Here is a 12,913-nt window from a genome sequence, read left to right on the forward strand (position 1 = left end):
GTCGGGGCGCGCCTGGGTGGCTCAGCAGGATTAAGCATCCGACTTTGGCCTAGGTCATGATCTCACAGTTCTCTGGGGTTGGAGCCCTGCATAGGGCTCTGTGCTGACAGCTCAGAGCCTGGAGCCTGCTTCAGATTCTATGTCTCCCTCTCTCTCAAAAATAAGTAAACATTAAAAAAATTAAAAAAGAAAGAAAAGAACAGAACAGTCCTCTCTGGCATTCTGTCCTGCAAATTGTACATGCTGAGTTCTCCCCCTAGAAACTCAAGTCCCTCTTAACACAGAGTCTGCAGACTTCTCCAAGTTTCCTGTCCTTCATTGTTCCCCAGAAATTCTGTCAGGAAAATAAGTTAGGAAACCACAGAACTTACCTGTTTGGTTTTTGGTTTTACCATTTGTTGCCTGATGTTCAGTGTCTTGAAATCTGTTTTGTAGATTTTTTTTTCTGTTGCTCTAAGCAGGAGGGTAAATTCAATTCCTGCCTTTCCATCTCAATCAGAACCAGAAATCCTGGTTTTGAGAACTGGTTAAAAGCTTTAAATATAAATGACAGAGTTTATTCACTTCATATGGCAATAGTGTTACAAATCGTATGGATAAAATGAGCACAACTATTTTTAAAAGTGAGCAATTCACATGAAAATTGAATACATGAAAAAATATAAACACTGTTTGCAATCGTTAAAATAGAAACCTCTACTAGATATAATACTTTGATCTTTTCTAAATGCAGATCTTTAAAAGAGAACAAATACTGGTGTTAGAAATAATGAGGACAGATAATTTCATATATTTTGGTGGAAAATTAAATTGATAGAATTTCTATGTATATATCAGTGTTTATTCCTTGTGATCTAATAATTGTGCTTCTAAAAATTTATTCCCAGAAAATAATTACATAATTGTGAAAAGTTGTATTTAAAACAATTTTAAAAAAATTTTTTAATGTTTATTTTTGAGAGAGAGAGTGTGAGTGGGCGAGGGGCAGAAAGAGTGGGAGACAGAATCAGAAGCAGGCTCTGAGCTGTTAGCACAGAGCCTGATGTGGGGCTCGAACTCAAACTGTGGGATCATGACTTGAGCCGAAGTCAGACACAATCGACTGAGTCACCCAAATGCCACTAAAACATTTTTATATGAACTTAGCTTAAAATAGCAAAAATCTAAACTTAGAAAGGCAGAGATTAAATATCAAAAATGATAAATAATACATTGTTATTTAAAGAGTATTGTGATCTGTATGTACTTCTTTGAAATATAACTGTAATATTAAGAGAAAAGAACAAGTTTTAAACTTCGAATATAATATGACACAATTTTAACAAAATAGTAACTTATTTATATATGTAAACTGACAAAATTTTAATATTAGGTATTTCTGAGTATTTAACTTTCACATTCTTTAATTCATTTATTTAAAAAATATTTACAGGCACCTTCTTTGTTACAGTAGTAACAAACAAATCTGTGCTTTCATGGATGTTATATAGCATCATGAAGAAAGAATAAAATAAATATATGGGACATAGGTCATGTTAAAAAATAAGTGCTATGAAAAAAAGTAGTGCACAGAAGGGGGATACAAAGTATTGTGGAAATGCATTGCAAATTTCAATACGGTAGTCAGGAAGGTTTCACATGGAAGGTGACATTTGTGGGAAGGTCTGAAAGAAATTATGAAGTGAGTCATGCCAGTATCTTGGGAAAGCACATTCCAGACAGAGGAAGCAAGTCAGAGATCCTAAGGAGTGAGTAGCCTAGCATGTTCAAGGGTCAAGAGCCCAGTTAGGCTGAACAGAGTCAGTGAAATGGGATGTAGTGGGATAAGAGATCAGAAAGTGAAAAGGCGTCGGAATTGGGGCATGCATACAGGGTCATAAGGACTTCATAAGTAAAAAGGAACAACTTTTAGCTCTTTAAGAAGTCATTGAAGATCTTTGTTTCAAGTTTTTATTTAAATTCTAGTTAGTTAACATATAGTATAATACTATATGTAATATAGTAACATATATGGTAACATACCAGTGCTCAACACAAGTACCCTCCTTAATACCCATTACTCATTTAGTCCATCCCCCACCCACCACCCCTGAATCAACCCTCAGTTCTCTATAGTTAAGAGTCCCTTATGGTTTGCCTCCCTCTCTCTTTTTTCTCCTTCCCCTATGTTCATCTGTAAATCATATGGTATTTGTCTTTTCTCTGATTGGTTTTGCTTAACATAATATATTATAGCTAGATGCATACACACACACACACACACCCTATGTATTCCACATCTTCTTTTCCAATCATCAATGGACATTTGGGCTCTTTCCATAATTTGGCTATAAACATTGGGGTGCATGTGTCCCTTTGAATCAGTGTTTGTGTATCCTTTGGGTAAATACCTAGTAGTGCAACTGCTGGATTGCAGGGTAGCTCTATTTTCAACTTTTTGAGGGATCTTCATACTGTCTTCCAGAATGGCTATACCAGTTTGCATTCCTACCAACAGTATAAACAGGTTCTCCTCTGCATCCGTAATAACATCTGTTGTTTCTTGTGTTAACTTTAGCCATTCTGACAGGTGTGAGGTGATATCTCGTTGTAGTTTTGATTTATATCTGCCTGATGATGAATGATGTTGTGTATCTTTTCATGTGTCTTTTAGCCATCTGGATGTTGTCTTTGGAAAAATGGCTATTCATATCTTCTGCCCATTTCTTAACTGGATTATTTGGTTTTTTGGGGTGTTGTGTATCTTAATAAGAGGAGAGATATGATACATATTTTAACCAGATCATTCTGAGAAAAAAAAAACTACAATAGAACATGAGCATAAGTGAGACCAGTGAAAAGGCTACAGCCTTAATGTAAGCAAGAGATGATGGTTTGGGCCTAACTGGCAGAATTTGAGGGAGAGATGACCTAAATCGGTAATTTTATTGTCATAAAAGTAATCCAGACTTGTTAATATATTCTATTTCCAATCTAAGAGAAAATATTTCTAAAATACTATGAATCCAAGACTTTGGGTCAGAGACTAAAAAGATGGAATTATAGTTTTCTAGGTTGGGGTGTGGGGTAGGAGGGAGGTTGTGATGAAGGAAGATTAGGGGTCAGTCTGGAATGCTATGTGTGAGGTGATATTAAAACACGAAAGTAGAGCTGTGGCAGTGGCATAAGGCTGCTGGGTAGAGGAGCTGAGAGTTTATGAGAAAGATATAAAGAGAAGTTATCAATATTTCTTAGATGGAATTCAAAACCAAGGAAGCTTGGTAGCTAAGGAGAAACTCCCAAAGAAGAATGAGGAACAGCTGGCTAAGTGGAGGCGAGACTATGAAAGTGAAGACTTTTGATAAGGCAGTGATGCACTATGTCAAACGCCACTTAGAGGCACTACACTAATGCAAAATATTAATGGGGGGGGGGGGGCGCCTGGGTGGCTCAGTCCGTTAAGAAATCAACTTCAGCTCAGGTGATGATCTCACAGGCTCTGCACTGACAGAACCTGGAGCCTGCTTCAGATTCTGTCTCCCTCTCTCTCTCAAATGAATAAACATTAAAAAATATTAATAGGGGAGCATATGTATGTATAGTGGTGGGCAGAAGGTGTATGAGAACTCTAATATGTAGAGGGGAAAAGGCAGTGAAGTTTTCTTTAATATGAAAGAAATGTAATTATGTACCTAGAAAAAGAATCCAATTGGGAAGAAAAAGTTAATGGTGCAAAAGAGAGAAAAATAATTACCAGAATAATTGCCTTTAGTAGCAGAGAGGATGGATTCTGATGCATAGATCAGGGAGTTGACTTTTGTAGAAGCAGTACCAAGCGACCCAGTTTCAAGAGAGATGAAAGGGAACATGGTCCCAGATGCAGGTATATGGGTAGATGTAGTGGTATGGGCTTGAGCAGTTCTCTTCTTGTTTTAGTGAAATAGTAAGCAACATGATGGGACTGTAGCTGGAAGAGATATTTGAGAAATGAGAACGTTTTTTAATAGCCTGAATATTTTTACCATAGATACGATTTATATTTATGAGTTTTTTTAACTTTTGATTAGTTTTTAAATACAAAAAAGTCCTAGACTTCTTTACATTTTTGGTTACAGTGTACTCATACGAGACTTGAATTTGGGTAAGTTTAATGGGGCAGAGAGGCAGTAGTAGAAGAAGCTTTTATTTTGCTAGAGGGGATCTGATAGGTACACAGTGCTCTGGATCATTCTCTTGGCTCAAGTCTTATGGTTAATGTGGTGGTATTTTTCAGATAACAGAGGGCAAAGATTGTAGCAAGAACAGCCAGCCCTCTTGGCAGCCTAGGTCTTCTGTGTTGTTCTGGGAGACATCTCTGGATGCCCTACTCATTGTCTGTTCTAGACCTTCCAACTATTTTGTAAACATGTAATCCTCTGTATTAAATCATACTGTGTTTAAAATAACTAGAATAGTTTCTGCTGTCTGCAATAGATTCATGACTGGTCCACCAAATAATTATTATACTTAGTGTAAAATCAACTAGGGATGAGATCAACAAACATCTAGGAGTCATAAAAAACTGCCAGGAGTAATCATGAAGTTCTGGGAAAAAGTGAAATGTTTCCATGACCTTTTCACATGAAAATAACCAACTTTGGGCTTCTGGTCCAAGATGGCCATGTAGGAAGACCTTGAACTCACTTCCTCCATAAACACACCAAATTTACATTTATTTATACAGCAGTTTCTCCTGAAGAACTGAGGGCTGACTGAACAGCTTCTGCATAAGAGCAGACAGCAAAAGAAAATGGCAGGAGAGACAGAGACAGGGTCATGAAGGGAATTCCCATCCCTGAAGCTGTGAACTGTAGTGGCAGGGATAATATTGAGGGACTGTGAACAGATTCATCTGCCTTGGGGCATAGAAAGAAAAAAAGCATGGTTTAAAAGAACAACTAGTATATAAAAGATCTAACCCTGGGGCTCTACCAAATGGCCAGAGGAGCCACTGGAACTCTCTCTGGGTTGGAGGATCTGAGTTGGTGAATGCCAACCAGTTGACACTCCACCTCCATCTCAAGAATGAAGACTGCTGCCTCAGTGAGCCCCAGGTCCCCTAGCCCACCCCAGCCCTTTACACTCAGGGCCACAAAATAGAAGTACAGTTCAAAGCAACTAGCATATAAAAGACCCAGCCCTAGAACTCTACCAAGCAGCAGAGGAGGCTGTTGGAACTTTCTGTAAGTCAGAGGGGCTGGTGAGAACCATAGTTTATACTCCCCCTCTCCCAAAATAACCTAAACTGAAGCAGGGTCTAGGTGCCCTAAACATGCTGCCTTAGGGCTGGTATAGGCTGGGGGACCCGGTGCTTGCTAACTGTGCCACCAAGGTGGCTACAGGTTGTGACACACTGGGACACCCCTAGTCAGCACTCACTATAGCTGCAGCATTTGCACCAAGGTGACACAGAGGCAAAGCACCCTAGAACACTCCATGCCCGCACCACTTGAGCTTCAGCCAGCTTGCTAGGGCTTCCTCAGTGCAGAATGCTCCCAGACTTCCCAGCTGATAATTCCAGCCTTGATTCCGGTAACCCCACCAAGGTGCCCCCTATGTGGAGTACCCAAGACCACCCCCCAGCCTGTGCCTACATCAGTTCCAGCCACTCCACCAGGGCACCCCCTGCACTGGGGACTCTGGGACACCCTGGCTCTTATCCATGTCATCTTGAACTGTCCTGTCAGGGTACACTTTGAATGGAGAGCCAAGGGGATAAACTGGCCCATACCCATTGCAGCTTTAACTGTCCTGCCAGGGTGCTTCCTGTGCAGAGTGCTGCAGGATCCCTAGCCTGCACCCCACCTTGGCTCCAGCCACCCTCCTGGGGCACCTTTGTGCAGAGAGTCCTGGAACACCTTAGTTTACACTCCCTTCAGCTATCCTGCCAAGGTGCCCTATGTGCATACAGCACCAGAACATCCCAGCTTGCACCACTTCATTATCAGCTACCCTGGAAGGATATCTTCTATGTGAAGAGCCAAGGGACCATAGAAACTCATGTCTGCTTCAGCTTAGTAGTCCTGCCAGGGCACCCTCTGCAGACAGAGCCCTGGGGTCTCTAGGCTTGTACCCACTTCAGCTTCAACTGTCTTTCCATAGTGCTGTCTGCATGGAGAGCCCCAGAACCTCCCAGCCTGCACACTGCCATAGCTCTAGCTGCCCACCAGAGAGCACAGAGCAGAACACCCCAACTTACAACCACTTCAGCTTCAGCTATCCTGGCAGGGTGCCTTCTGCACATAGAGCCCTAGGACTTCCTAGCTTGCACTCACCTCAGCTTCAGCCATCCTGCCAGGGTGTCCTCTGTACTTATAACCCCAGGACCCCCTCCCCCCTCCCCCAGCCACTTTAGTTTTAGTTTTTCTGACGGCACCTGCTGCATGGAGAGTCCAGGTACTGTTAACACCAACTCATGCCTACTTTAGCTTTAACTGTCTTCCCAGGGCTCACACTGCATAGAAAGTCCTGGTACTCCTCGGCTTTCACCTCCTTTCACTTCAGCTATCCACCCAGGGCACCCACTCCCTAGAGAGTCTCAGGATAACTCCAACACAATTCCACTTCAATTCTGGACATCCCAGTAGGGCCGACCCAGCATGGAGTGCTCCACAGCCCCCACCCCATGCCAGCCACAGCTCCTGCCAACCAGCAAAACTCACCTAGCACCCACAATCTGCACAGGTTACAATCACACATAAGACCATTCCTTCAAGAGTAAAAGATTTAGCAGTTCTACCTAATCCATAGAAACATAGAAAGTCAAGCAAAATGGAGAGACAGAGAAATATGCTCCAAAAGAAAAAAAAACTCAGAAAAATAACTAAATGACAAGCATATAAACAATATGCCTAAAAAGAATTTAAAGTAATTATCTTAAAGATGCTCACCAGACTGCAGAAAAGAGTGGAAGAATTCTGAGATGTTCAACAAAAAGACAAATATAGAAAGGAACCAATCACAGTTGAAGAATATATTAACTAAAATAAAAACACTAGAGGGAATAAACAATAGATTATTGGGTGCAGGAGTACAGATCAGTGATCTCAAAGACAGGGTAAAGGAAACCACTCAAGGTGAACAGTGGAAGAGAATTTTTAAAAATAAGGACGGCTTAAGGGATCTCTTAGAAAATATCAAGGAAATGAACATTTGCATTATAGCTGCCCCAAAAGGAAAAAAGAAAGAAAATGGAGAAAACACATTTGAAGAAATAATAGCTGAAAACTTCCCTAACCTATGGAAGGAAATAGACATCCAGGTTTAAGAATCCCAGAAAGTCCCAAACAAGATGAATCCAAGGAGGTCCACACCATTACATAATAATAATTAAAATGTCAAAGGCTAAAGAGAAAAATTTTAAAGCAATGGGAGAAAAAAGGCACAAAAAAAACCCCATAAGGCTCTCAGCTTATTTTTCAGCAGAAACTGTACAGGCAAGAAGGGAGTGGCTTGATATATTCCTAGTGCTTCAGGGAAAAAACCTACAACCTATACTACTCTAACCAGCAAGATTATTCAGAATTGAAGGAGACTTAAAGACTTTCCCAAACGAAAGTTAAAGGAGTTCATCACCACTAAACTGACCTGACAAGAAGCGTTAAAGGGAATTTTTTAAATGGAAAAGACCATAATTAATCATAAGAAAATTATGAATGAAAAGATGTAAAATATGACAGTCTACACATAAAACATGGAGGAGAGAGTAAAAATAAGACGTATTTTGGGGCGCCTGGGTGGCGCAGTCGTTAAGTGTCCGACTTCAGCCAGGTCACCATCTCGCGGTCCGTGAGTTCGAGCCCCGCATCGGGCTCTGGGCTGATGGCTCAGAGCCTGGAGCCTGTTTCCGATTCTGTGTCTCCCTCTCTCTCTGCCCCTCCCCCGTTCATGCTCTGTCTCTCTCTGTCCCAAAAATAAATAAACGTTGAAAAAAAAAATTTAAAAAAAGACGTATTTCTAGAATGTGTTTGAACTTAAATAACCATCAACTTTAGTGACTACTGTATATTTAGGATATTATATATGAACCTAATGGAAACTACAAACCCAAAAACTATAATAGATACAAAACAAAACACAATACTACAGAAACTCATCAATCACAAAGAAAAAGAAAAAAAGAGAGAAGAACTACAAAAACAAGTGGAAAACAACAAAATGTCAATAACTACATACATATCAATAATTTAACGTTAATGATCTAAATGCTCTAATCAAAAAACATAGGGTGGTGGAATGAATAAAAAAGACATTGATATTCTTCGTACAAGAGGCTTGCCTCAGACCTAAAGACACATACTGAAAGACTGAAAGTGAAGGAATAGAAAAACATTTGCCATACAAATGGAAGAAAAAAAAAGCCAAGGTAGCAATACTTATATCTAACAAAATATATTTTAAAACAAAGACTAGAACAAGAGGCAAATAAGGGCATTACGTGATGATAAAAGGGATCAATCCAACAAGAGGATATAACAATTGCAAATATCTACATACTCAACATTGGAGCACTTAAATACATAAATCAAATGTAAATGGGCATAATGAGAGAAATTGATGGTACTACAATAACAGTAGGAAACTTTAACATTCCCCACCCCCTTACATCAATGGATAAATAATCCAGGCAAAAAATCAGCATAGAAATGGTGCCTTTGAAGGACACATTAAACCAGATGGACATAACAGATATATACAGAACATCCCAAAACAAGAGTATACTTCTTTCAAGTGCACATGAACCATTCTCCAGAATAGATCACATGTTAGGCTGCAAAACAAGTCTCAACAAATTCAACAAGATGGAAATCATACCATGCATCCTTTCTGACCACAATGGTATGAAAGTAGAAATCATAACAAGAAAAAAAACTGGAAAAAACACAAATGCATAGAAGCTAAACCACATGCTACTAAATGACCAATGGGTCAACAAAAAAATTTAAAAAGAAATTTAAAAAATACATGAGACAAGTGAAAATGATAACACAACGGTACAAAATCTTTGGGACACAGCAAAAGATGTCCTAAAAGGGAAATATATAGCAGTACAGACCTACTTCAAGGAAAAAAAAGTCAATCTAACCTTACACCTAAAGGAACCAGAAAAAAGCCCAAAGTCACTAGAAGAAAGAAAATAATAAAGATCAGAGCAGAAGTAAATGACATAAGACTAAAAAACAATTGAAAAGATGAACCCAAGAGCCGGTTCTTTGAAAAGATAAACAAATTGATAAACTTTTGGCTAGACTCATTAAGAAAAAAAGAGGACACAAGTCATAAATGTAAAAGAACTGACACTACAGATATACAAAGGATTTTAAGAGAATACTATGAAAAATTATATGCCAACAAATTGAACAACCTGGAAGAAATGGATAAATTTCTATATACATATAAATTTCCAAAACTGAATCAGGAAGAAATACAAAACCTGAACTAGCCAGGTATGGTAACAAAATTCTATCAGTAATCAAAAAACTACCAATATATATATGTACGTGTACATGTATATATATACATACACACACATATATACATACATATATATGTATATATACATATACATAGATACACAGGTGAATTCTACCAAATATTTAAAGAATTAGTACCCATTCTCCTCAAACTATTCCAAAAATAGGAAGGGAAGCTTTTAAATACATTCTGCAAGGCCAGCATTACCCTGATACCAAAACTATACAGAGACACCAAAAGAAGAAAACTACAAGCTGATATCTCTGTTGAACATAGTTGCAAAAAACCTCAACAGAATATTAGCAAAATACATTCAACAATACATTAAAAGTATCATTCAACACAGTCAAGTGGGATTTATTTCAGGAATGAAATGATGGTTCAATATTCACAAATGACTCAACATGATAAACAACATCAATAAAAGGAAGGATTAAAATCATATGATCATCTCAATAGATACAAAAAATATTTAACAAAATTCAACATCCATTCACAATAAAAACTCTCAGCACCATGAGTTTAGAGGGAAGATACCGCAACATAATAAAGGCCATATATGAAAAACCCACAGCTAATATCATACTCAATGGTGAAAAACAGCTTTTCCTCTAAAATCGGGGACAAGAGAAGGATATACATTATCACCACTTTTATTTAATGTAGTACTGGAAGTCCTAGCCACAGTAATCAGAGAAAAAAAAAGCATCTATAAGGAAGAAGTTAAACTTTCACTATTGGCAGATGACATGATACAATATACTATACATACTGTATGCACTATGGAAAGCCCTCAAGACTCCACCAAAAAAAGTACTAGAATAAATAAATTCAGTAAAACTGCAATACAAAAAATTAATACACAGAAATTCATTGTGCTTCTATACACTAATAACAAGGTAACAGAAAGAGAAATTAAGAAAATAATTCTATTTACATTTTCACCAAAAGGAATAAAATGCCTAGGAATAAACTTAATCAAGGAGGGGAAAGAACTATACTCTGAAAACTATAAAATACTGATGAAAGAGTTTGAAGATGACACAAACAAATGGAAAGATATACCATACTTATGGATTGGAAGAATTAATGTTGTTAACATGCCTATGCTATCCAATACAATCTACAAATTCCATGCAATCCCTATCAAAATACCAACATGATTTTTCATAGAATGAGAACAAATAATACTAAAATTTATATGAAACTACCTAAGAATCCAAATAGCCAAAGCAATCTTGAAAAAGAGGAACAAAGCTGGAGTTATCACAATCCCAGATTTCAAAACAATATACTACAAAGTGGTTATCAAAAGAGTATGGTTGTGCCACAAAAGAGACAAATAGATTAACAGAACAGAATACAGAGCTCATAAATAAAACTGGACTTACATGATCAATTAATCTATGACAACAAGGGGCCAAGAGTATACAGTGGAGAAAAGATAAGTCTCTTCAATATTTGCATTTTGCATTTGCTACTTGCAAAAAAAAAAAAAACTAGACCACTTTTTTTACACCATAAACAAAAATAAAATCAAGTGGATTAAAGATCTACATATGAGACTTGAAACCATAAAACTACTAGGAGAGAACATAGGCAATAATCTATTCCACATTGTCTGTAGCAATGTTTTTCCAGCTATGTCTCCATAAGCCAGGGAAACAAATATAAACTATTTAAACTATTATAAACTATTATAAACAAATAAGTTTTAGCACAGTGAAGGAAACCATCAGCAAAACAAAAAAGCAACTTACTGAATGGAAGAAAGTATTTGCAAAGGACATATCTGATAAGAATTAGTATCCAAAATATATAAAGAACTTATTCAACTTAACACCAAAAACACCCCAAATAATCAAATTTAAAAAGTGGGAGAGGACTTAAATAGACATTTTTCTAAAGAAGACAGATGGATGACAGACACATGAAGAGATGCTTAATATCACACCAATCACCAAGGAAATCCAAGTAAGAATCACAATGAGATGTCACCTCACCCCTGTCAAAATGGCTAGAATGAAAAAGAAAAGAAATACTAAGTTTTAGTGAAGAGATAAAGGAACCCTCATGCACTGTTGGTAGGAATGCAAATTGATATAGCTACTATGGAAAACACTACAGAGGTCCTTCAAAAAATTAAAAATAGAATTACCATATGACCCAGTAATTTGACTACTAGGTATTTAACCAAAGAAAGTGAAAACTCTAATTTGAAAAGATACGTGAACCCCTATGTTTATTGCAGCATTATGTACAATAGCCAAGATATGGAAGCAACCGAAGTGCCCTTTGATAGATGAATGTATAAAGAAGATGTGGTACACACACACATTATATATATATAATATGTATATGCATATATGTGCATATATAATATGCATATATATATTGCATAATGTATGTATGTGTAACATATACATGTTATAAATATGTAACACTATGTATATAATATATAGTGTGTGTGTATATAATATAGCCATAAAGAAGGATAAGATCTTGCCATTTGTGACAACATAAATGGACCTAGAGTGTATTTTAAGTGAAACAGACTTATTTCACTTAGCATAATACACTCTAGGTCCATCCATGTCATTGTAAATTGCAAGATTTAATTTTTTTATGGTTGAGTAATATTGCATTGTGTGGTGTGTATGTATATGTATGTATACACACACACACACACATACATACACACCATATCTTCTTCATCCATTCATCAGCCAATGGACATTTGGTCTCTTTCCATAATTTAACTATTGTTGATCACGCTGCTATAAACATCAGGTGCATGTATCCCTTTGATATAGTATTTTTGTATTCTTTGGGTAAATAAGCCAGAGAGACAAATACCATATGATTTCACTCATGTGGAATAAACAAAACAAGCAAGTAAAGGGGGGAAGAATGAGAGAGAGGTAAATCAAGAAACAGACTCTTAATTATAGAGAACAAACTGATGGTTACCAAAAGGAAAGTTGGGTTAGAGGGATGGGTTAAATAGATGATGGGGATTAAGGAGCGCACTTGCTGTGATGAGCACTGGGTGTTATATGGAAGTGTTGAATCACTGTATTGTATATTACACTGCATGTTAACTGGAATTTAAATAAAAACTTGAGAAAAAAAAGAGAAGGACAAATACAGTATGATTTCACTTGTATGTGGAAACTAAAAACAAATGAATAAACAAAGAAACAAAACACAGAATGACCTATACATATAGAGAACAAACTGATCGGTGGCAGGATGGAGAAAATGGGTGAAAAGGAGTGGGAGATACAGGTTTCCAGCTATGGAATGAAAAGTCAAGGGAATAATAAGTACGGGATAGGGAATATAGTCAACGGTTTGTAATAGTGTTGTGTGGTGACAGTAGCTACACTTGTATTGAGGATGGCATAATATACAGATGTAT

The 12,913-nt window shown here is 37.4% G+C and overlaps 1 protein-coding gene across 2 annotated transcripts in view; it reads right to left on the reverse strand.

Annotated features, from left to right (window-relative positions):
• LOC101086399 (olfactory receptor 4K2-like) overlaps nucleotides 1–12,913 on the reverse strand; it is a 66,963-nt gene that overhangs the window by 16,417 nt on the left and 37,633 nt on the right. Inside the window, exons 3-4 of one of the 2 annotated variants that reach the window (XM_045059612.1) lie at nucleotides 3,734–3,946; nucleotides 372–534 (exon numbers count right to left, since the gene is read on the reverse strand). The gene's annotated coding sequence lies outside the window, so the exon portion shown is untranslated. The remainder of the gene's footprint in view (nucleotides 1–371; nucleotides 535–3,733; nucleotides 3,947–12,913) is intronic. The other variant, XM_023256233.2, reaches the window with a different exon arrangement.

This window comes from Felis catus, chromosome B3, assembly GCF_018350175.1.
Source record: "Felis catus isolate Fca126 chromosome B3, F.catus_Fca126_mat1.0, whole genome shotgun sequence".
Lineage (NCBI taxonomy): Eukaryota > Metazoa > Chordata > Mammalia > Carnivora > Felidae > Felis > Felis catus.